This window comes from Belonocnema kinseyi, chromosome 1 (assembly GCF_010883055.1).
Source record: "Belonocnema kinseyi isolate 2016_QV_RU_SX_M_011 chromosome 1, B_treatae_v1, whole genome shotgun sequence".
In the NCBI taxonomy this organism is placed as follows: Eukaryota; Metazoa; Arthropoda; class Insecta; order Hymenoptera; family Cynipidae; genus Belonocnema; species Belonocnema kinseyi.
In genome coordinates this window covers 128,995,847-129,000,637 of record NC_046657.1, presented here as the reverse complement: position 1 = coordinate 129,000,637, position 4,791 = coordinate 128,995,847, and positions in this window count along the sequence as shown.

Sequence of the window (4,791 nt, the reverse complement as noted above, 5' to 3'; positions counted from 1 at the left end):
GACATAGCGCGCCCGGATACAGTCATTTCGAGGATTGACGCGCTGCAGTAAGGCATCAACAGGGGCGTTGCGGTAAGGCGCCGTACGCTAACAGCCTACCATGAATTTCTTATGATCTTTTGGCTGTTCAAGAAAAATCATTGTAATAAAATCAGTATAGAAGTAAAATACTATTAAGGTATAGAATGAATTGATAAAAAAAATGGAGAAACTGCAAACGAATGATTGCAAATTATTTCAAGGAATTTTCGAGGATTCCACACATTTTCAGGAATTTTATTGGATTCTACAAGTCTTTAATGATTTCATTCAAATAAATCGACGGACCTCAAAAATCTCCTAATTTTAAAGCTTTTGACAAAATTTTAAAGGATTTCTATACAGAGAATGAAATTTTAAGGAATTTCACGAGACGAAAGAATTTGATTGAATCTCCACTTATTTAAAAGATTTCTCGTGATTTGAGCCTTGTTTTTGAGATAACTTTAATAAATAAATAAGATTTAGTTTACATTTTAAGGGATTTTCAATGGTTTCTAACAGCGGTCCCTAACGCAACGTTGGCCTCCCTCTCACGCACGTATGCGGCGATCCTAATTGGCCGAGATTAATCAGTTCATAACTCAAAAACTAATACTTACATACATTTTTGCCAAAGGAAGATTCCGTTTATTTTTTGTTTGTTTATGCAGCCATGCAAGTCCGGACACTTCGTTTTGGGACACCCTGTTTTGAAATATTTCGTTATAAAAAAAAGATTTTATTTTGAATTTAACTGGCACTATGAGTAAATAATACCCCAACCATTTTTTGAGCTCTAATTAACCGTAATAAATTCGAGAAAATGTACGACGAATCGACTTTTACCAGTTATGGAGATCATTAAATGAAGGTAAAGTGGGTGAGTATAGAGCGGCAAACGTCACTATACGTTAAGCACCCGCTCAAAGTTAGACCTTGTAAAACTGTGGGGTATTTATTACCCGCTGTGCCGTCGGTGAGAAAAAAGTGATTTTCAACCAAAATTTGTGCCATTGATATTAGTTATTTTCGTTCAATTTCCAAAGTAAATCATCTAAAGTGAAATAATTTTTTTTTCATTATTTTGAACGCTTACAATCGAATAAATACCCGTGAGAAAATAAAAGGTTTTTACGAATGTGTCTGTCTGTATGTCTGTCCGTCTGTATGTATGTCTGTCTGTGAACACGATAACTTTTGAAAAAATGAAGCTATCAGATTGCCCTTTGGTACACTCGTTTAGTGTCCTAAACTAAAGGTCAAGTTCGTAAGCCAGCCATTTTGGATAAAAATTCAAAGAGTGGGCACATTTTGAATATTTTTGAAACCACTTTTTTCAAAATTCAAAAATTCTCTGTACGGTTATTCATAGTATTAAAAAATTCGAACAATTTATCCTGATGACTTTTTTCAAAAAATCAAAAATTACCAGAGTTATAGCATTTACAAAATTTCAAAAAACACGAAAATGAACATTTATGCCAAATAACGCGCGATATGAAAAAAAGTCAAGAGAAGAAAAATGTTGCTTTTTGAATGCCCTATAAGATTATCATAATAACTCTTTGAATTTTCTTCAAAAATCAAAAATTGAAATTTTTACAGCATACAAAATAATGAAAAATCCAAAAATGACATTTTTCCGCCAAACTATGCAAAATACGGTAAAAGATAAATAAATCAAAATTGTGCGTTTGAAAAAGATCTACAAATTTCTTATCAAACATTTTTTTATAGGATGCGTAGTTTTGCCTTTAATCACGAAAAACGTCATTAACAGTAAGAAAATGTGCCCGCTGCGTGGGCACTCTCTTACCACAACGTTTGTCTTTTAATTTCTTTTTCGTCTCGTGTGCGGGGTTTCAACAAATTTAACTTTCCATGTTTTTGATGCTATTTTTTTATGATTTAAACTAAAAACAGCTCTATCAAAAAATTATTCGTGTTCGTTAAAGCCAAAGAAGCTTTAACAAAAGAGAATTCACTATCACCAAATTACTATTGTCGATTCTTTTAACTTTAGTTTCAAAAAGTTTGTGCAGAAAGATCGAGCGCGTAACGCGAGGTAAATTCATTATCGAGCGCGAGAACCAACAGTCGCGCGCCCTAGACGCGCTCTAATTTGCGAGCCGCGCGCGCAGCGCGCGATGATTATATACCCGCGAGGCGGGCAGATTTTTTATTAACTATTTTTTTGCATTCAAATAAAAATAAATTGATTTGAACATGGAAAAATATGGTGTTTTATCTGACAATTAAATTGAGTATTCATTTTGCAAAATAAATACCTTTCTTGGAAGCATCAATAATGCATTAATTTTTGCTAAAAGTATGGCATCTCAAGAGTATAAAAATACATTATTAGGTAAAAATACTAAAGATTACGTGAGTAATGAATTTTTAAGTAAACAAAACTCACTTTTCGTCGTTTTTTTCAAATTTTTTTTACACTAATTTAAATTAAACTAATGACATGTACGAACACGTGGGGTCATTAACACCCGTTGTGCCATTTACGTAATATAAAGGAGTCGTGCCATTTAAGTCTTAAATATAAAAGAAGGTCTTAAAAGAATAACTTCATCTAGAATCTATTTTTATATTTACCGAAATGAATAAAATTGAATTAAAGAAAATATAAGAGATAAAAGTTCTCGATGCCAATCAGGAGCAATAGCCTAAATTAATAAATGAATTACACAAATATTCTATTAAAAATAATCGTCTCGCTCTAAGATAGCGACTTTTTGGTTCCAACTAGTAAACGACACGGGGTGTCGTTGACTAATTCTAACATGGATATAATTATCAATGAACGACACAGTAAAATCTCGCAAAATAGCATATTTAAATTAATTTGGACCTTGAATTACAATAATTTATGATCTCACGATAATAAATATTCATACTTAACTTCCACATTTATTTAATATATATTTTTAAAACTTACTTTTCGGTGCGTATCTCCTTACAAATTTAGTAAAAATGTTCAGCCCATCATGGCGCTCTGCAGGTGGCGGAAAGAATGATTTATTTAACCCTTCGAATACACACTGGGTCATATTGACCCTGTAACCGACTTTGACGAAACATAGAGCTCAGGCATTTGAATCAATTCTGCCTTATAAGTATATAGTCCGATTACCCGACTACAGTTTTATACAGTTTCTGTAACGTGTTGAGTAATCAGTCGTCATTGAGAAGCGATTGCAATTGAAGCTTAATTAGTATTTGATGTAACTTGGAGATATTAAAGATGAAATAAAAAATCATGAATATAGAAAACTTTAAATAATTTGTTTGTTATAAAAAAGAGAACAAAATTGCTGATTATATTTTCCTTGGAGTAAACACTTTTCATTAATTTTTTTAATACGGATAAAAATATTAATTATGAAATCACCTTTCAGTTGAAAAAAATATGGATACTCTTCTGGTTCATGGGATATTGCCATTTTCGTAAAACAATGTGCGATTTATTAATATATTTAAATGTTTCCTTTGAAATGAAACCATTTTTTTATTCAATAGCAAAAAGTGAAAATTTTTTCTTTGAAAGTACCATTTTTGAGAAATACTTGTATTTATTCCGAAATACCTAGAATCCATGAAGTATAAAAAATTCATTGAAATTGTCAAAAACAAATAAAAATTATTCAGGGTGATTGACCGTGATTCGTCAATTGGTTCTCATTGAGCTTTAACAATTTGCACAAACCAATTTTTAATTTTAATTCATGGAAGATAATAAATAACTTGTTATTTTAGACAATTTTTGTAAAAAAATTATCCACAGCAGGTATTTATGATAAAATAAATGAAGTTTTTTCTACTGAATCTTCCAAAAATTCTACAAAAATGTCACTGACCAGATTAAGTCATCCAATTACAATTAATAATTGTAAAAAAAATTAATTAACTTTCAGAGGATAAAACTTAGTTTTATTTCTAAAGTAATGTAATGTTTTATATAAATTTCGATTACCTTAGGTATTTTGAAGAAATAATTTTCTATATATCTATTAGTTAACAAATGCAAATTTCGACTATTTCTGAAGACAAAAACTTTTTTTACGTAACCAAGTGTTAATAACAAATTTGTAAATCTTTTTCTTTTAGTAACTTCGATAACGATCCATTATTGTCATTGTCATTAACAATTTTATAGACAATAGTTTTTGAAGTGAAACTTTTTTGGACGGGAGTAAATTAAACAAAAATAGTCGAACACTGGAACCTCGATTTTTGGAATTCAGCTGCCACAACTCGGACCAGTGGCTGCTCTCATCACAAAACTGCGGAGGCTATCAGCTCTGAGAACAAACAAAAACAGTTCGAAAAAAATCGAGGTTCCAGTGTAATAATTATTTTCACAGTAAAGGAATCAATAAGTCTTATAAATAAAGAAAGTAATATGATGGGTAAAAAAGGTCAGAAATAAATCTTCAAAAACTAAAATTTTCATGGAAAATAAGTTTATTCTTAAAAATTCTTTTATCTTAAACCTTAAATCAAACACCCTTTCTGAAAGGAGTTTTTTCAAAATATCATTTTTTGATACAATAATTACAATAATTACAATAACTTATGTACATAAAATTTTAGTTCAAGTTTTGTTACAATGCCTGCCATACTTTGGCCTTTTTTTAAATTTAATTATTTAATGCCCTGAAATACAAAATAAAAAAAGCAATTATATTTTCTAAGCTCTATTATTGCATTGCAATACACACACAATCAATATTTGAGCTTTTATAAAATACCGGCTTA